We start from the raw sequence: 20,361 nt of genomic DNA on the forward strand, positions 1-20,361 counted from the left end.
GGTGAGCAGGTCGACCCAGCAACGGGTGTCCGGCCGCCGTGCGGCGAGCAGGTCGCCGCCCGGCCCGCGGGCCCGCCTTCCGGGCCGCGGCCGTCCGGTCTACCCGGCTCCGGGAGGCCGCGCCGAGGTCGCCGCCCACCTCGCGGGCCCCAGAGGTGGTGTAAGGATGAGTTCTTGCTCTGAAAGGGACAGCCGTGGTAGGAAGACCAGTATCTGATTTTCAGCTTGTAGTCTTGGTTACATTTTCAGTACGGCGTATCAGCTGCTCCTAGAAAATGGTAGGATGGGATTCAGCCCAAGAGGAGGCTGAGAGAACACGTCTCAACTGAGATCGCTGTTGTTTCCCAAGGTGCTGTGATGAGACACTTGGAGAACGCGCTTCTTACGCGCCCGTGCCATCTTATCCCCCTTTGTTCCTTTGTCAGCAGGGGGCTAATAATAAGCAGGCTGGATTTCTGGGACCGCAGCATCCTCCTCATATGATGAAGGTAATGGGGGGTGGGGAAGGGGAGGGGAAGAGAGGGAAGGATAAAGGCACCAAACTGAGAGCGGGATTTTTCTTTTTCTTCCTTTTTTTGGGGGGGGGGGGAGGGTGTAGTGTCTGCATTGTATTTTCCCTCCCACACTGCAGCTTTCTTCACAGCTCTCCTGCTGCAGCCAGAATCCTTCAAACAGTGGCTAATGCTAAATTGCGTGCAATTTGTAGGACTACCTGGTAGGAGGGGTTTGTGCTTGGGGCTTTTCAAAGCTGTGTGTTTGCATATAGCCACCTTACGATCTCTTCTTTTGAAATACAGAGCTCAAGTCATTTAAAGAGAAGTGGAGCCCTGAAAGAGGATCCAAAGGCCATTGATATCACAGAAATGAGCGATCATTCTCACAAGAGGAGGTGCTGTCACAGGCTGGAAAAAAACAAGCAAAACTGCCGTCAGCAGCAGTATTGCAAAGGAAGCAGATGCCCATCTTCCTGTAGTGACAGAAACTGCCCGGATAAGGGCAGAAGCGCCGGAAAAAGTCCTTGTTACCGATCCCGAAGCAGAGGACGAACAGAGCAAGACAGGTCACATGAGCATTCTTGCAAAAGCAGGCAGCTCCACCTGTCGTCACTCTCTGGAGGGGAAGATGGGCATCACTTCAGCAGCCACCGAGCAGACTCGCGCCGCCGTTCAGTACCGGAGCAGCAGTCTGAAAAATATTCTCATCGAAGATGAGCACCTTCAGCTGTGTCAGCTCCTTCCGGTTTTGAGGGCTCTTCCCGGAAGACTGAAAAGCAAAGAAACAGAAAAAGAGGACATCCCCCTGCAGAAGGGAGCGACAACAAAATAGAAGGGAAACGGAGAAAGATCGAGAAAAGAGATTTCAGCAGTTTGCTCCTCGTTCTTCTCTGGCTGTTGGTCTTGCCCGCCCAGTTGGCTTTAAAGAGCTCTCAGTGGTGCGCAGTCTGTCTGGACAGCACATGGGTAGGTTGATCAAGTGAAGATAGGAAAGATACTGCTGAGTTGTGTTAGAACTTCAGAACGGGACTGTTAACGGTGCTAACTGACACTTGGAATACGCAGAGGTAGAAGACACCACTCTGGAATAAAGTTATTGGATGTTTATTACCTTGAAATCCCTGAACCACAAGGGGAACCCCAGGAACCTTGCGGGCAGGTGACCGGGCTGTCCCAGGCACCGTAGAGCATTGGCCCATGGCGAGGTTCAGGGGGGCGTGGGTTTAAGGCGAATTAATAGGCTACAGTATGGGGGACTGTGCATGCACTACAGATAACAAGGGCAGCAATAATTCTTTAGATGTACAGATAACAAGGGAAGCAATAATTCTTTAGGAATACACAAGTCCAGAGTGACGCCTGTGTGGTGCACCGAAGGGTCGCGACCAGCTGTTCCTCTTGGATTCTGAACACCAAGTGTTTTGGCAGCTGGAATAATTGGTCGGTCAGTATCAGCACGCTCCTGTCTCCTCGCCAGTATTCTGCTGTTTACCCACTAAAGGGACCATATAGTTAGAGTCACATCTGCCCATGCTTCTTGATAAGGCTACAAGAATGATTGTTTTCATTCGCACGTGTTCCAGAACTAGCTTTGATCAGTGATTTGTGTGCAAGCCAGGACCTAATGTCCACTCGACCTCTGAGGGTGTACGTTTCTTAGTAAGGTAGGCATTCAGAAATTAGCACAGAGCAGCTGCAAACCATCACCTGCAGTAGACTTGATAAAATACAGTCCCATATAGGCATCGAGTGCCACCTCTGTTTTTTCTGTTCTTGACTTGCCTGTTTCCTTCCGACAGAATGATTTGGATTTCTCTGCGCTCCACACTGGCAGTCGCAAGCGTAAGAAAAAGAAGAGAAAGAGGAGCCCCATCGAGAAGCTGGAAAGCTTCTTGCTTCTTGGAATGCTCGGAAGTACAGTTTCTAGAAGTACACACGGGAGGAGAAGGAAGAAGCCCATCCTCCAGACGGCTCTCTAGGGGAGCAGCAGAGAAAGCGTGTCAGTAAACAACTCCACGGGGATGGGCAGCCTTCCCGTGCAGCTGGAAGCAAGAAAAGGAGCTCCATCACATCCTGCGGGGAGAGGCACGGTAAGGGGGCAGAGGAAGTTTGCGGGATTCCTTTTTATTCCAGCAGAGAATAGTCTTTCAAATACTTTTGAAATGCTTGCGTGAGGAGAGCTGTGCAGCCTGCCCTGGCTTCCAAATATTCTGCCTTAATTAAAAAAAAGACTCAAGTTTTCCTGATACGTTTGTTTCTTTCCAGTTTTGAACGGTTAGTAGGAAAGAAGGCAGAAGTGCCACCAAATTTCATGTCCCTAAGGCCTACCATGTGCCAGGAAAGCAGGTAGCCATGTCCTGCTCTTCTGCACAGTGCACCCGTCTTAGCACGCAACTGAAATGCAGTGGCTTTTCCTAGAAGGCTTTTGGAAGCCTCCCTCTCGAGGTCGGTTCGGTCCCGGAGTCACAGCACACATCAAGCTATGGGCAGCCTCAGGTCTTTGCTTTTTAGAAAGCAAACCGCTGAGCACATGGGTTTGTGCTGACTGTCATGACAGGGAGTGACCCTGCTTCCTTTTGTCGTTCAGATGCAGAGCTTGCGGACAGGAGCCTTGAAGAATCTGACTAACCTTACCATCAACACCACAACTTACCATCGAACCCAACTGATAGCTGTTCTCAAAACAGTACTGACCAATCCAAGCTTGAAAAGTGTTCTCAGGACAATAAAATTGCCGTCAAAACAAAACCCGTCCTTGGTGGTGCTTCAGATTTCTGTACGGAATTTCAGCATGAAAAGAAGGAAGTTTTTTTCCCCACTTCTTTTCCCTCAGGCGTCCTTTTTTAGAAGGTGCCAGTAATGCCGACGGGCGTCAGAGCTCCCGCTGGCACACAGAGCCTGGCAGTAGCCGAGGCCCAAATGGGGCACCGTGGGAGCACTCGGCAGGAGTGCGAGAAGCAAGTGGCTCTGCTGCTCAGGCAGGTGAAGTGTCAGCACGCCTGATCAGAAGCTGCTAGTGCTTCCCTGGGACTGGGTGGCAGAAGCGAGGCTGAAGGGAACTAATGATGTCGAGCACCTGCATAAGGTAAAGGGAAGTCCAAGGAGGCGCAGCTGGAGAATGATGGGGCGTTTTGGGGTGCAGGGCCACTCACATGCAGGTGGTCCTGACAGCAGCGCCACGTGCGGCCATCGCAGCCAAGGCAGAGGTGCCAGACGCACCAAACTGGGGAAGGGATGCAGCAAAGTGGGGCCCCGCGGGGACAGACGGGCCGTGCCACGGCCTCGCGCAGGGGCACGGTGGCAGGGAGGCCGTGCCAGGGCCGGCACCGGGGCAGTGCAGCCGGGCAGCACCCTGTGTGGCCCTGGAGCAGGCAGCCCTGCCGGTGCCCGCTTGCCCCGGGCGGGGGCGGGGGCAGCCCCGGCCGAGGCAGCGGTGGTGGTGGCGGTGGCGGCGACGGCAGGCGGGGGGTGCTGCAGGAGCCAGGGGGAGCAGGGCCAGCCTCGGCCCGTGCGGCAATGTCACTGGGCGTGCCGCATGTCGCTCATGGCGCTCCCTGCCCCTCCCGCACCCCAATTGGCTCTGTGCCCCTACCTCGCTTGCCACTCAGAAAAGCGGTGGGAGGAACCTGGGGGCTCCCTGTTTGGGCACCGAGCGGCACGGGCGCTTCCTGAGCCCCCGGCACCTGCCCCAGCCGTGGGTGCTGCCCGCTCAGAGGAGCCACTCTCGGCACGTGGGGCATGGCTGAGCACAAAGTCAGCCAAAGGTCGGGGCAGAGACCTCTGGCGCAGCCCCATGCCATGGCACCACCTGCTTCTGGTGTGTGCGGAGCCCAGGGGGCTCAAGTGGTGCATTAGGGGAAGAGTGAGAGGCAGGTTGCAAGAGGGGCGGGTGGGGAGACGGACTGTCGTGAGGGGGAGCTCTGCCCCGACAGTCTCTGGGGTCACTTGGATGTGCAAAAGGCCCTGGCCAAGGGCAGGGGAGCGTTTGCTTCATCTCCCGCTTTGCCCTAGTTCCTGCGAATGTCGCTGAAGGTCATCAAGAGCGAGGCCTGGACCGTGGGCCTGAGCCAGGAGCTGAGCCGGCAGCTGGGCAGCTCTCCCCACCTGTCCTGGGAGAAGGTTTGTTCCCTGCGTGGCATCGCTGCTGCTTGCATGCCCCAAGGGCTGTGGCGGGGGAGGCTCGGGCCAGGGTGAGGGCTCATGGTGGCACTCTGCCCCACAGGCTGGTTTCCCTGCTGCCCACTCTCTTTCCCCAAGAAGGCACTCGCACTCCCCTCCGTGCTGAGCTGGCAGCAGGGCCAGGCTGGCTGCCAGCTGCTGTTGGGGCTGGCACCATGGGCGCCTTGGTGGGTGCCTGCACGGTGAGGGCCACCATGGCCTGGCCCTCTCCTGCCAGGCTGGGCTGTCACTGCAGCTGGGGCTCAGCCTCTTCTCTTGCAGTGGTTCCTGTACAAGGCTCTCGGCACGGCCCTGGCAGCTTGTGGGTGTCTATGCCACATGTGAGAGCAGACCCTGAAACATCTGAAAGCAGCCAGCTTTCTGGAGCTGTGGGAGGCACAGGTGAGGTTTCCTCGTGTCGCCCTGCTTTCCCAAGTGTCCCCTGCATGTCCCCGGGGCAGAGGGGCCCTGCATGCCCTGCTCCAGCCCTTGCTGGTGTTCTGTTTGCGTCCGTTTCCCTGGGGAAAGTTCCTGCCTGGCCAGTGGAGCTGGCCAGGGCTGGGTGTTGGGGCCGGAGCGACTCCCCGTTTCTGCTGCGTTGCAGGGAATGGTTTCGGTTGTGTCCCGCTGTGCCGAGAGCCACTTCCAGCTGGCCTTCTCTTCAGTGAAGGAGTTCACGGGGACTTTGAAACACCAGAAGGTAAAGAGCCTGTGGTGTTGTTGTGGGGAGCTGCCAGGAGGTGTGCAGGGAGCTGCCCCACCAGTCAGGCACGGGGCAGCTCTTGCCTCGGGAGCATGCAGAGTCCCGGGCAGAGTGCGCTGTGGGCTGATGTCTCGGTGCTTCTCTGGCCAACCCCCAGCAGAGTGACATGGTGAGGACTCGTGCTGCTTGTGCTGCACTGTTGGTGACATACGGCAGGATGGTGCTGCGCGCCCCCAGGGAGCAGCTGCTCGCCCACGTTGAGAGATACATTGTGGGGAACGTCCTGCAGCTCTACCGAGAGGGCTGCCAGGTAGGTGCTCAGGGCATGGGGCAGAGCCGGCCGGGTACCGCCAGCTCCGGCCTCTCCTCAGCCTTCCTGTATGCACCTCTCCCGTCGCAGCTGCGCCAGTGCTGCTCACCCTGCTCCCCTGGGCCAAGGTCCGCGGGGTCTTTCCAGCCGGCAGCCAAGGCAGCTGCTTCCCTCCCCATGGCAGGCTCCTTCCCAGGAGGGAAGAGGAGGTTTCCTTCCTGGGCTGCAGGTGCCGAACTGGAGTCCGTGGAGCTCCCGGAGGGTGCAGTCTCCTCCCCGTGCTGTGCTTGGAGACAGATTCCCCCCAGCCCCACTGCTCTTTCCGCCCTCAGATCTTCGAAGAGCTCAAAGTGTGTTTTTCTCCTCTGGGATCAGGATGCACAGCTGAAGCTTTCCCTGGTGCAGAGCGTCACTGAGATCAGCCTTGCCATCTAGGCTGTGGTCGCCAGCCTCAGGTTTGAGCTCTGCTGCAAGCAGGAGCTGCTGCAGACCCTGCCGGCGAGTGCCCGGAGCCGGGGCCATTGAGCAGGGGAGCTTTGGGCTCTGCATTTGCACAAAGGTGTGATGGTCTCCTGGGGCACTGCGCGAACTCCCGAGGGCCCTGAGGCATGTCCCCAACTGGCAGGGCGCTTGGGTGCTGACGCTTGGGGCTGTGGCGGGGGAGCGTGGTGCATCCAGGCACCAGGGAGCTGCCACCTCGTCCCGTGGGACCCTTGTGGGAGCCGTGGGGGTGGCGGGACTGGTGCCTGTGGGGCCTGGCAGAAGAACCTATGGCCAGGGTGGGTGGGAGGACTCTCCCATGCCCCTGCCCGCTACCCACTTTCAACGTGTCTCCCTGTGACTTGCAGGAGGTGATTCAGGAGGAGTGCCAGGAGTCCCCAGTGCACCCCTGGGCCATCGTGGCCATTGAGCAGTTGAGGTGGGGTCTGTCCCTGGGCTGTGGGAGTCGCTGCGTGTCCCAGCCCAGCTGGCTGGTCTGGCTGGGGCTGTGGGCGTTGGATTTGGGGCTGTCGATTGGGACAAAGCTAGTCGTCCTCTGACTCACTCTGGAAAGTGCTAGTAAGCCCCCTCTCTGACTTCTCTCCTTTTTTTCTCCTGGCAGCAAGCTGAAGCCCCATCTGAGCAGGGAGGAAAACCACAGTCTCCTGGCTCAGTGCTGCCAGGGCGTCGTGTGGCTTCGTTGCCTGGAGCAGATCGACATGAGAGGGGAAACAGCGGCAGCTGCTCCACGCGCACTGGTACCTGCCAGCCCTTCTGGGCCGCCCCTCGGTGGGGGCCCAGCTCCGGGTGCCCTGCACTCTGGCAGCTGCTGGCTGCACTGGCATCTCCGCAGGGTGCCCGGCCTCAGTCTCCCTTTCTGGTGTCAGGGTGTGCAGGCGCCCTCCCTGCAAGTGCTGGGCCAGCTCATGGCAGCCCTTCTCCATGCAGAGCTGGCCCCCATCTGCCTCAAGGGCATGGTGCAAGTGAGTGTCCCCAGGGCAGCGGGGAAAGTGTCACTGCTGCCAGAGTGGGCAGAGCCGTGGGGATCCCACCTGCAGGGCTGTCCAAGGAGGGGAGCTTCCCTGTAACTAGGTGCAACACCCAGATTGGTGGACAGTGAAATGGTCCTAGCTTCAGGCCCCCTTGCCCTAATTTCACATCCAAGCTTTTCCCATCGGCAGCAGCTTCCTTGCAGGCAGCTCACACTGTCCTGCAGCCCCCTAGATCAGCCAGAGCTTCTCCCCAGCTGCAGCTGTGAGCGAGGGGTGCAGCACAAGCCAGTGCTGCTTGCGGTGAGAGCAGCCTGGGCTGAGGCCGGAGACGGGAGGTCCCCATGTGGAAGGACTCCTCGTCTGGGGCTGGGGCTCCTGGAGAGACTGGGGCTGTGGGGGTGGCAGGGCTGGGAAGGGCGGGGGCTGACAAGGGGCGTTGGGCAGAAAAATGCCCATGGTGAGACAGGTCTGACTGTGCCCAGGTCCTGCAGCTCTGGCTTGCCTCGACCCACGCATGCAAGCAGGAGAGGGCCCTGCAGGTGTGCGTCCAGCTGCTGGGCACTTATGAAGAGGGACACGAGCACAGGGTGAGCAGGGACCCCACACACAGCAAGCTCTGCCTCGGCGGGCACCGGACTTCAGGTCTCCTGGGGCTGCAGGGCAGCCCCTCATTCACCCCCACCTCCTGGGGCCTGCATCCCTGCAGCTGGATGCCTCGTGGCTCCTGCACTGCAGGGCTGCCCGGCCATGGGTGGGCGGAGGGGCATTTGCAGCCTGAGGCGAGCTCCCACGTCCCTGCTTTGCCCTAGGCCCAAGACTGCCCCGCGCTGCTGGAGAGGCTCTTCAGCACGGCCCAGAGCTGCTGCACAGGGAGCTACCAGGCATCGCAGGTGGCAGCTGTCATCGTCCTGGGTGAGAGGCAACACTGGGCTCTTGCGCTCCTCCTGGCTGCATTCCCTGGGTTGGGGTCAGGGTCCAGGGCCTGGGTTGGGGTTTAGGGCTAGGGCCATGTCCTGATGGCTGCGTTTACCCATGTGCCAGGCATCCTCCTGGATACCACGCCAGCCAACTGGCTCCAGCAGCGGGACCTGGCATTCCTGTTGGGAGGTAGGTGATGGCAGCGAAGCTCCCACCTTGAGGGACAGGGAGGCATCTGGAGGCCCCGTGGGTGCTGGGCCAGGGATGCTGGTGCTGAAAGACAGTGGGGCGTGGGGAGAAGTGTCTTGCACATCCCCCAGGCTCCTGGCCAGGGAAGCCACCCCTGGCTGGGCGCCACGGGGCACTCAGGGCCATGGGGGAAACAGCTGCCAAGCACCCATGGTGCCTCCCTGCATTGTCTTTGCAGCTCAGCAGAGGCGGCAGCGTGCCGAGGCCTCCTGTGCATGGCAGGCGGCAGGCCCAGTGCCCTGTGCTGGGGGACCCCAGCACCCCGGGGCAGGAGGGCAATAAACCTCCGTCCACACAGGGAAGGTGCCAGCTGTGTCTGAGCTCTCTGGAGGTCTTGCGCTGACCCCAGCCCTGCTGCCCCTAGAAAATGCCCCCCCCCCCCCGCCCAGGGACACAGCCTGGGGGAAGTAGGGACCCTGGGGAGTGGAGAGACCAGGGGTGAGTGGGGGGCACTGGGGATGATGGTGGCACCGGGAGGTGCCTGAAGACACTGGGGACACTGGGGGGCACTGGGAGGTGCTTGGGGGCTCTGGGGACACCGGAGGGCACTGAGGACACTGGGGGGCACTGGGGTGGGACTGGGGATGAGAGGGGCCCTGGGGATCCTGGGGGGCATGGAGGGACCGTGGGGGCTACAGGGGGACAGGGGGTGCCAGGAGTCACTGGGAGGCACCGGGGGGTGAGTGCAGACCTGGGGGTGGGACAGGGGGTGGAGCTCCTCTCCAGGGTGGGGCCAGGAGTGTGAGGTGGGTCTGGGAGCATGGGGTGGAGCTGGGAATGGGGCCAGGGCAGGGCGAGCCCCAGGGGTGAGTGTGGGCTGCCACGGGTGGGGAGCTTGATTTGGCCCCTCGTGGCAGCTGTCTGCCCCCTCATAGCAACCTGGGCGCTGGGGGCTGGGAGGGTGGTGGCAGCCTCAGGCGAGGAACGGTGGGGCTTGGCTGTGGGGCCACGCCAGGCTAGGGGAACTGGGGCTGGGGCTGTGAGCATGGCCATGGCGTGGGGTGCTGGGCTGCCTGGCTGCAGCGGGCCAGGCCAGGCTGGGCCAGGGAATAAAGCCCGAAGGGCTGGAGCCCAGCGCCCCCTGCTTCCCCAGTGCCACCCAGGTTGCCCCACACCCGGGGCCGGGCCCTCCCCGTGGGGCTGCCCCAGCCAAGTTCCCAAGCATGGCCCAGAGCCACCCGGGGCCAGCTTGGGATGGGGCTGCTTCCCCAAGCCCCCCCCACAGGACGGCGGCAGGGGCGAGCAGGAGGTTGCATCCCCAAAACAGGGATTTTGGGGGCCACGTCACAGGGCAGGCAGGAAGGGAAGTTGTGAGGTCCTGGGGCCAAAAATGGAGACTTGGGGATGCGTTTCTGTGCTCAGAAATGGGGGCTTAGCCATCTGTTTTTCTGGTTGAGAACAGAGACTAAGCTCCCCGTTTTTGAGTCAAAAATGGGGACTAAATCCTGCACTTCTGGGGCCGCAAACACAGGCTAGCTCGGCCACTTTGAGGACCATAAATGGAGCCTTAGTTGACTGCCTTTGTGTCTGAAAACAGGCTAAGAAGTCCTGCATTTTGGGGGCCAGAAAGAGGGGCTTTTAGTTGGCTGCCTTTGTGGTTGCAAACAGTGACCAGAACCTGTGTTTTGGGGGCCTGAAGTGGAGGTTTAGTTGGCTGTTTTTACTACTCAAAATGGAGACTAAGTCCTCTCTTTTCAGGTCCAGAAATGGAGACTGAGACATGTTTTAGGGACTTGAAAACGGAGGCAAGGTTGACTGTTTTGGGGACAAAAAACAGAGGCTACATCCTACATTTTGGGGGCCAAAAATGGAGGCTCAATTGGCTGTTTCTGTGGCTGAAAATGGAGACTAAGTCCTGTGGTTTTGGGTGGTTTATTGCGCGGCTGGAGTAGTGTGGGGATGGGGGGGTGGGGTCCTGGGTCAGGTCGGGACCATGTCAGGCGGGGAGATCCCAGAGGCAGCGCTGGGGAGGATCGCGGGGGGGGGGGGGGGGGGGGCAGGGGCAGTGTCGGAGCTGACCTGGGGCCAGTCGCAGCGGTGTCGGGGAAGCTCTGGGCCGGTGCTGGGGATCGCGGGGCCCCGCTCCGGGCTCTGCGGCCGCTCCCAGGTCCCGGGCGGGGGGGGGGGCAGGGCGGAATAGAATGGAACGCAATCGCCACAGGACCAAATCTCACTGAGCGCTGCGGCATGCAGGGAATTCTAGTCTTCCGGCACCGGGCTTCCGGGTGGCCATTTTGATCTGCAGAGCATCCCGGGAAGTGTAGTGTTCCGGCGCTGAGCCGCCGGGCGGCCATTTTAATATGCCGGGCATTCTGGGAGATGTAGTCTTTCTATTTCAGGCATCTGGAGGACCATGTTGTGCCTCTCGAGGTGGCGGCAGGTGTACTTCTCTGCAGGCGGGGTTCTCACTAGCTGGCTACGTTGTTCTCTGTGGCAGGCCAGGAGCTGCAGTTCCTGTGCCTTCTCAGCCCTGCAGCAGTGGCCCGGTGTGTTTGTCCTTTACTGGACATGTGCTGTTCACACCAGAGTCCCTGTGGGTCATTGGGGACAGTAGAATTTCCCTGTTTTTCCCTGGTACAGGGTTAGGGTTAGGGTTTAGCGTTGCAGCCATTTAGGGTTAGGGTTAGGTTAGAGGGTTAGGGTTAGGGTTTGGGTTAGGCCCATTTGTTGGCCCTCTAGACCCCTTAGCACCCTCCTAGTGCACTCTGGACTACTCTTTCAGTCTTCCTTCTGCCCCAGAGCTCTATCTTGGCCCTCTAAACCCCTTAGGACCCCCCTTGTTCCCCCAGAACCCCTCCGGAGACCTGGGTTGTGCCCCAGAGTTGTCTTCTGGCCCTCCGACCTCTCTTGCCCCTCAGACCACCTCGGAGGTCTTCCTTGCTCACCAGTTTTTACTTTTTTGGCCCTCTAGTCCCCTTAGGACCTCTCTAGGGTGTTCTGGGCTACTTTTTTGCCTTCCTTGTTTCCCAGAGCTGTACCTTGACCCTCTAGACCCCTTTAGGAGCCTGGTAGACCCCTCAGAATCCCTCCGGAGCCCTTCTTCAAGCCCTGGAGCCCTCTGTTAGCTGTTTAGCACCTTCAGCAGCCCTCTGTTCTGCTTTGGCCCCTCCTTTCGCCTGTTAGTTTCCATCTGCAGGCCTCTCTTGGCCCTCTAGACCCCTTAGCACCCCTCTAGTGCACTCTGGACTACTCTTTCAGCCTTCTTTTGTGCCCCAGGGCCGTCTTCTGGCCTTCCAGCCCCTTTCACACCCCTCGAGTCCCCTCTGAACCCCTCCGGAAGCCTTTGTTGTGCCCCGGAGCCCTGCTTTGGTCCTCCAGCCCTCTTTCCAACCCTCTGGTCTGCCCTGGAGCCCTCTTTTGGCCAAAATTGTGCCCCAGTGTCCTCTAGTGGCCCTGTAGAGCCCTTGGGACCCCCCTAGTGTACTCTGGACCCTTCTTTTGGCCAAAATCGTGCCCCAGAGCAGTCTTGTGGCCCCCCAGCCCCCTTCGGAACCCTCTAGTCTCCTCAGAACCCTTCCAGATTTATTCCTTGCTCCCCAGAGTCTTTTTTTTTGGCCATGTAAACCCCTTAGCACCCCTCCAGTGCACTCAGGGCTACTCCTTCAGCCTTTCTTTGTGCCCTGCAGCCATCCTTTGGCCCTCCAGCCCCTTTAGCTGGGGAGGCCCTGACAGCGGGACATGAAAAAGACACCTTTGACTACATCCAGCCAAAGAAACGTAAGCCAAAGGATCAGAGTAAGTAACTGCTTGTCTAGGTTTGTTACCTAGCAACACATTGTCAAAGTTTTTTATGAACAATCGTACTTGATCAGGTGCCTATTCATTCCATGAATATTAGCGCAAAAATGCATACGTTACCGATCCTCTAAAGCAAGTCCATGTCACTGGGGTAGCATGTGTAGTGAAGACTAAATCCCATAATAACGCATTTTGATGTTGTTCTCTTACATGAAAGCACTTAGAGCAGATTAAAACATTTATCGTACTCTTTTGTTTGTTGAATGGACCACGATACTAAGAGAGACCTGCAGTGAAGGAGACATAGTAGCCAGTTTCCTTAGAGAAGGTGTCTTGTCCTGTACTTTAGGGCTTGCTGTACATCTTGAGAGATAGTAGTGAATGACAGGTCTCCTTTTAACCCCTGGGGAGCAGAAAGTTGTGACTTGAGGGCAAATTGTTTCTTGCAGCTGGGTTAGAAGAAGCTGGCTACCAATCAAAAGTAATGACAATTCTGTGGAGTCCCTGGAAGTTTTGAAAAGACCGTATTTACCTTTTAGAGAAGGCTATGCACTTTCATTACTAATACCTGTGGTAATCAAGCCAGGTAAGTGGTACACAGGTGATCAAGCCATTAGTCTTTTGCAGAACGGCACCCGGGGGGGGGGGGGTGCGCATGCGCACTGCACCCCGCCGTGCTTACTGCTGCCCTTGCGTGTCAAAAAAGTAGTACTGCACCCGCAACTGCTTCCTGCTGTGCTCGCAGCTGCCGTCGTGTTCTGAAAATATCAGTCTCTCCCTGGACAGTGTCGGGGGAGTCCCGGGCCGGTGTTGGGGATCGTGAGGCGGCACTCCAGGCTCTGAGGCGGTATCCGGGTCCCGAGGGCGGGCGTGCGGTGGGAAGAGGGGCGAGACGGAACGCAGTCGCCACAGGATCAAACACTGCGGCGTCCCACCCCCCCCGGGCATGCCGGGAGGAGTAGTCTTCTGGCACTGGGCTTCTGGGTGGCCATGTTGTTTTTGCATGGCATGCCGGGAGCAGTAGTCTTCTGGCACTGGGCTTCCGGGTGGCCATGTTAGTCTGCACAGCATGCGGGGGGGGGTATAGTTTTCCGGCAGTGGTTTTCCCAGTGGCCATTTTAGCTTGCAGGGCATGCCGGGAGATGTAGTCTTCCCATAGGGGGCTTCTGGGAGACCATGTTGTGCCTTTCGAGGTGGCGGGAGGTTCAGTTCTCTGTCAGCGGGGTTCCCACCAGCCAGCCGCGTTGTGCTCTGTGGCAGGCCTGGAGCTGTAGTTCCAGGTGCCTGTGCCTTCTCCGCCCTGCAGCAGTGGCCCACTGTGTCTGTTCCTTACCGCACATGTATCGCTCGGGTGTTGAAAAAGCACTACTGCACCGTAGCGCATGCGCCCTGCCTCCCGTCGTTCTCACTGCTGCCCCCGGGTGTCAAAAGCTCCGTACTGCACACGCAAGGCGAGCACATGCACACTGGCTTCCTGTGCTCACTGCTGCCCGTGGGTGTCGACACGCCCGTACTGCAGCCACCACTGCCCTCCCCCAGCGTACAAAGAACACTGCAGCCAGCCGACACGCACAGGCAGTGCCCGTCGCCGTGTTCGCCACTACTCTCCAGTGCTTCGGTAACAGGTAAGCGAATGGGCCGTGCTCGTCGTCCCTTCCCGGTGCTCACAGGCCGGTGGCGCAGAACACTGTTCCTTATCGGTGCTTCCTGGTGTCGCGGGGATGGGCAGTGCCATCTCGGAGCTGCTCCGCGGTGCCCTCTCACCGGGGCAGCACCAGAGCCTGCTCACTGATGCCCGCCACAGGCACGGGCACGGGCAGCCTCAGGGCGCTCGTTGCTTAGTGGGAGCCCCGTGGGGCCGCAGCAGGCTGCGGTTCACACACCTGAGCTGGCCGGCTGCAGCACCATGCCGCAAGCACGCGAGGGCACCATTGCAAGTCTCACCTCACTCCCGCTCCCCCTGCCCCTCCCGCTCGGTCCATAGCCGGTGCACGCATGGTGCTTGAGTGCCGGGCCCCCGCTGCAGCCGCGCTGCGTTGGCGGCCTGCACATGCGTGGCAGTGGGGAGCGGCATGGCGGCAAGCGGGGCTGGCATTTTTGCTCGGAGGCAGCGGTGGGTGAGGGCCAAGGCTTCCCGGAGTTGAGGATCTGGGGGCGCCAGTGAGGCGAGCGCAGGCCTTCGGGCAGCTGCGGGCGTCGGGCTGCGTCCTGGCCGCTGGTGCCATCAGTGTGTGGAGGCAGCAGTGTGGGGGGAGGGGTGGCGGGGGCCGGGCCTGGCGCGGTGCTGCACCGTGCAAGGTGCGCAGGGCAGGGTCTGCGCGGGGCAGGGTCTGCCAGAGCGCGGTTGGACTTTTCCTGCCTCATGTGTCACCTTTAGGGCCCTGGCTCCTCCCCAGCGCAGGCTGGGGCGTGCGCTCGCCCCTGTGGATGCGGCCAGGAGGAGCGAGGAGGCGGGCGGGCCCCAGAGCAGGGTTGTGGCGCGGTGTCTGCGGGAGGACGGCTCCTGTTATGGCAGGCATGCCCGAGAGTGCTGGTAAGTCCCGAGGAGGTTTAAAACTTCTGGACCCAGCAGGTTGAAGGTCACTTTGAGTGAGGTACGATTAGTGCAGCCCCAGGTTATTTCCCTGAGAGTTGTGGCTAGGCAAGCAAGAAGATGGATAGATGAACGACACTCCCAGGCACCTGGAGCTTCCCCCACCCCCAGGCACAGACTGTGGTCACCAGCCAGCGTGGGCACCAACTGACTGAAAGCCTTGCTGAGCCCCGCTGAGCCCTGCTCCCTCCTGTATGGCTGCCCCAAAGCCATGGGCTTCCTCAGTGCAGTATGTGGTGACAGGTCCTCCGTTGCCTCTGACGGCTCCCCAGGCACTCATGTGCTGCACAGGGGTCTGGATGTCTCCAGCAGTGGCGCAGCAGCCTGATGCCTCCTCTTGTCTGGCACGTGGGGTCCTTCACAGCTCTTCTGGGATATGGGGCCCTTGGGGAGTTCCCTGCTGCCTCTTCTGGCATTCTCTGCAAGCTCATAGATCCCTCCTCCTCCTCCCCTCTCGTGGGGCAGGAGACTGGTGGCTCCTCCTGCAAAGCTGACAGCCACATGCGGCACCCCTACGCGCTCACTGTGCATCTGGGATGCCCCCCCCACCCTGAGGGCCCTGCAGATTCCCATCCTTCCTGCTACCAGCCCCCCCAAAGCCATTAAACCACCCACAAGTCCTGCCCCAACAGCCCCACAGACCCCTAAATGCTTCCAAACCCTGCCGCAACATGGTCACTGACTCCAGACCTTCCCTAAACTCTGTCCCAAAGCCCCAAACAATCCTAAAACCACTCCCAGAGCCAGTGCCCACAGCAGTGAGGTGTTCTAATAAATATGGGGGGTGATCTGTGTCTCCCCCTTGACTCGGTCCCACTTTAGAGAAAAGGGAATTTACAGCACTTCTTGGTGAAGAATGTTGATGGGTGGGTGCACAGCTGACAAACAGATTTTTCTCTCTTTTCTTCTGAGCCACCTCTTAGTAGCCTCTGTGCGTGCAAGAGGACTCTGTAAAGGTGGCTGACCTGGGATAAACATGCTGTGCATAATGCTTAAGGAGAATATTGACATAAAATTACAGGCTAAGGAATAAGCTAAAAAAATAAAAGTCTCAGGAGAAGCCTAAGGGAGCACTGATGGGCTATGGGAAGCCCCAGTGATGCTACAGAAAACAGCATGGGTTTTAAGGCACCTCCTCAGAGCAGGAGAAGTGTCTTACTCCAGCCCATAGGACAATGGGTGCTCTTAATTACCACCTTTAATTACCGAAAGTGTTGTGAAAGCAGAAGGGACTAGAGATGATGCATAGCAGGTTATGGACTATATGTAAAGTTTCAACAAACAACAGTCCCCTCTTCAAATAGAAACAGTTTAGTCTTAGGTGATAGATGAATGTGGCTTTGAGTAATGTGAAGAGAAGCAATTATGTCAATCACCCAGAAAGCCTTGGAGAAGTGGTCCAAGGATCTGATACCCTCACAGCCTCATCAGTCTTCTTGGTTTGTTTGGCAGGGTAGCCCACTGAAGGGGGGCATCTTGAAGAGACACAGCTAGACCTAGTGATCCAGTTGTTCATTTTGGTCATCACCTGTGAGGTCAGCATCTGAGCATAAGAGGAATCTAGGAGCTGTATCAAAAAGGTAATAGGTTTGAAGCAGTGACGGGCAAATCAAGTGCTGTTGTTCTTCCGTGTAGCTAAAGACTGAGACTTGTCGGTTAAGTGTGTGTATACAAGGGTTTGAGAAAGGATACTGAACAGTAACAATAATACTGAAGCAGAATAAAAATCAGGTTTCATGGAAGATGGCGTAGGTAAGTATTAGGTGATGTGCCTCCCTGTCTATTAACCTAGCCCGAATTGCTGTATGTCATGTTTCCAAACTGTTTACCCTGCAATGTATGATGCAAAGTGCTGTATTAAGACCTTTCCTTTAAGGGGGGAAAAAAAAAAAAGAAAAGAACACAGTAAAGAGAAAAAGAACATGTGTAAATCTAAGTAGTGTTTCACTGCAAGTAAAATGCAAGTTTATCTCTTTCTAACAGAGGTGGAACCAATGATAGGAAATGCTGACAAAGAGAAAAGCTGGACAAGCGGTTTTTTGTGATTAATACTGAAGGGACAGGATGAAACAAGGAAGCCAAAATGCAGTTTAGCGGACCCTTGATATCACCAGAAACTGCTACAGAAGGAGGTGTTCTGGCATGGGTAACTAAGGTAACTCTTGATAATGACTGTTAGTTATTTCAGCCTCCCAGAGGCAGCACTGAGGACCAAGTAACCCGTTCTGTTTTGTTATCATACGTGCATATATAGAAGGGGAAAGATATAATATTTAATTTTTAGATTAATTGCCATGGCTGAAGTTGAAGAGATCAGAAAAATGTAAGCAAGCTGAAGTAATGAAATCAAATGGAACCAACTGAGAGCTGGAACCAACTCCATCGCCCAAAAAGGGAAAGCCCGTTCCTCCTGGCGAGGAAGGATCGCCGTTAATAGCGGTCGGAATAATGGGTCACCAGCATACAATGGAAGGTCTGTACGCATTACAAAAAGTATGCTACGTACATATATTTCTGCACATGTGACTTTATGCATCTATGATGCATCATACTTTAAGAACTACAAGACAGCAAACTATTACCTTAGGGGAATGGTGGTCAGGTGGCCAGAGTTGCTGAAGAGACAGAGAGACAGAAGTGTCCGAATTGTAAAGTTAAGAGAGCGCTTTCAGGAAGGCTCAGTTAGCGCAACCCCAGGTTAATTACCTGGCAATGGTACTTGGGGAAACGGGAAGACAGTAGATGGAAGAAAGGTTAAAGCCTTCTGGAGTTAAGGCTCCTTCTCGTCAGTTCCAACTTAGAGCAGTTTTAGGAGGATTTAATTTCCTCCTGTAGTGTTAACATAGCTTTGCTGGTATCAGCAGACTGTGGTGGAAATTACTGGAAAGGAGTCAGGAACGGAACAAGGAACATGAGGCTGCTTTCACTGAACTGGAAGAAGTGGCTATAAAATCTGCTGCCCTCAAATTCCCAGGACAAGGCAAGCCTTTTTCAGTAATGCTTTCCACATCTGCTGAGTCCATGGGAGCAGCACCATTAGAAAACAGCAGTAAGGGAAAGTGGGTGCCAGTAGCATCATCCTTACATCCCCTTTGGGGTCAGAACAAAAATTCTCCGGCTGCGAGAAAGACTGTTTAGCAGCAGTCTGGGCTGTAACTGTCTTTGAGACTTTCACCTTTGAGAGGACAGAGGCAATCCAATCTGCTCAATTCCCTCTGAAGTAGCTAATGTGAGGGAAGCGAATAGACAGCAGAGCATCATCTATCCAAGTGGCACAGAGGGCACTAATCTTAATGAGCGGGGCGGGGTGGGGTGGGGGGGGTTACTGTGCAAGTGTTACAAGAAGTGGATCTTCTTGTGCGTGTCTGAGTTGACAGAGCACAGTTGTGCCGAAAATGTGGACACAGGAGGCTTCTGAAAGATTAATCTCTAGTGGCTACTTAGTCTAACTTCCCTTTCACAGCAAGCCCGACTGTCGTCATAGCTTCCAAAACAGAGACTGGGGGAAGCGGTATTTGTGGCTTGTGTATTCTCGTTTACGTTGCTTGTGTGTGTATTAGATCCGCTTTTGTGCTTATAAACAGCTTTGGATTCTTATGATTTTCTGCAGAGCTTTGAGTGTTTTTTTTTGTTTTTTTGCTTTGCTTTATACTTTTGTAGGGCGATGGATTTTACTATGCCTCCATCAACAAGCACTGGCTGACAAAGTTGTTATGTCCCAGCGGAGACTCTTAGGCAAGAGGGAGGAGTTCAGCTATGCAGCCTGCCAGAAGAACGGCGTCCGGGAGGGGTTGCTAGCCTTGAGCTATAGGCGCTGGTGCATATGGCTCGTTCTGTCAGACATGAAGAGGTTTTCTTTGGCTGCAGAAATTTTAGCTTGGCTTTATACCCTATAGTGGTAATATTTTTGTATTTATAAATTGTGTTAATTCTAGGTGTTCAGAACATCGGGGAACGACTGTATGCCACCATGAAGAACTACAGGCTACCGCCCTCAGCCCTTTGTAAGTTATCACGTGTCAAGAACAGCCAGGAGACTCCAAATGCCGGCGGAAAGGTTCTCTGCCTGGTCCTGACGAGGAGCCTTTGGCCATAGGAGGGTCGGCCGCGTCCTTACCGGACTTGTGAGTAATAAGCCACAATTCACGGACCTGCAAAGGAGGGGGGGAATAGTGACTGGTAGCCCAGTCACTATGGCATTGCTGTTGCTAGCGAGGCCACAAGGTGGCTGCTTAATGTCATAACAGCAACTTAGGACCCCAGAATAAAAACCGCTACAGTGCTTAAAGGAGGATCTGCATTTGCCCAGGTTAAGGAACCATCATTAAAGCTTGGGGGGGGGGGCGGGGGGAAGAGCTCCAGAACGAGACTCTTCCAGTGACCTTGGTGGTTTGATTCATTTGCAGGCTAACGTTCTGACAGCTCACAACTTGAAGAGGAGCAGCTCAGCCCATTTTGTTGATTTTGGTGATACTGTTTTAAGAAAGTGTGTAAGTACAGAAGGGGTCTGGAAGGATTTTCAAACAAGATGGGAAAGAGCAAGGAAGATTGGAGAGTGGAAAAACTAGGTGCCGTGGGTACTGAAGTTGTTAAGGGCTGAGAGAATTTGAGGTTAAGCCTCTGAAAGGAGCTAAGGCTCAAGGAGTAGTAAAATACCATGACTGAACACCAAGTTCCTCCCCAGTCTGTGCCTGTGCGCGCACCCTCGCTCTTGCAGACACAGACACCCTGGAGTTGTAGGGAAACAGGCCAGCAGACCCACAAGTGGGCTTTGGGCACAGCGGTGTGCAGAGAGCTTTGTGTGTTCGGCAGGTGAGCGGGGATGGAGAATGGCAAGGGCTGTTCCAGGCTGTCTGGATCCATCCAGTTCTGCTCCCTGTCCCTCTGTCCAGCTCTCCATCCTTCTCTTTCTTTCCCTGTGGCTCAGTCTGGTGCCCCATCCCTTTGTTTAGCTACTCTTTTCTCTGCTCAGCTGCCCATCCCTCTTATACGCTTTCCATCCCTCTGTCAATACCTACATCCCTCTGACTGGCTCCCTGTCGCTCTATCCAGCTCCTCTTCCTCTCCCTATCCCACTACCTGCTTGCTGTCCTTCTGTCCGCCTCCCCATCCTTCTGCCACTCTCATCTTTCTCTCTGTACCTCTCTTTGCCTCTCCAGCCCTCTGTCCTCCTCTCCAGCCTTCTTTTTCTATTTCCGTCCCTCTGTTCAGCTCCCCATCCATCTATTTGCCTCCCTATCCCTCTTTTCTGCTGTTCTATCCCATCTCTCTGTCTGATTTTCCCTCCCTCTTTTTCTCTCTCCACCTTTCTGGCTGGTTCTTCATCCTTCTCTTTCTCTTCCCATCGCTCTGACTGTCTCCCTGTCCCTCTCTTCCAGTCCCCATTCCTCTCTCTGGTTCTCCCCCCTTCTCTTTTGCTGCCTGTCCCTCTGTCTGCCTCCCCTTCCCTCCTTTCCTCTCTTTATTCTTCTGTCCACCTCTGTATCTCTCCTTTTCCCTCTTCTGCTCCCCAGTCCTTTGTGCAGCCCTCCATCCATCTGTCTGGCCCTCTATCCCTCTCTGTCTATTCCTTTGTCCAGCACCCTTAACCCTGGGGCCAGGTCTCTAGTCTTCTCTTTCTTTCTCCATCCGTCTGCCAAGCTCTTTATCCCTCTTTTCTTCTGTTCTGCTCCCTGTCCCTGTGCCCAGCTGAAGGTCTGTCATTCCTTTGTGTTTTGTCTGGTGTG

The sequence above is a fragment of the Apteryx mantelli genome, unplaced genomic scaffold (assembly GCF_036417845.1).
Source record: "Apteryx mantelli isolate bAptMan1 unplaced genomic scaffold, bAptMan1.hap1 HAP1_SCAFFOLD_86, whole genome shotgun sequence".
Taxonomy (NCBI): domain Eukaryota; kingdom Metazoa; phylum Chordata; class Aves; order Apterygiformes; family Apterygidae; genus Apteryx; species Apteryx mantelli.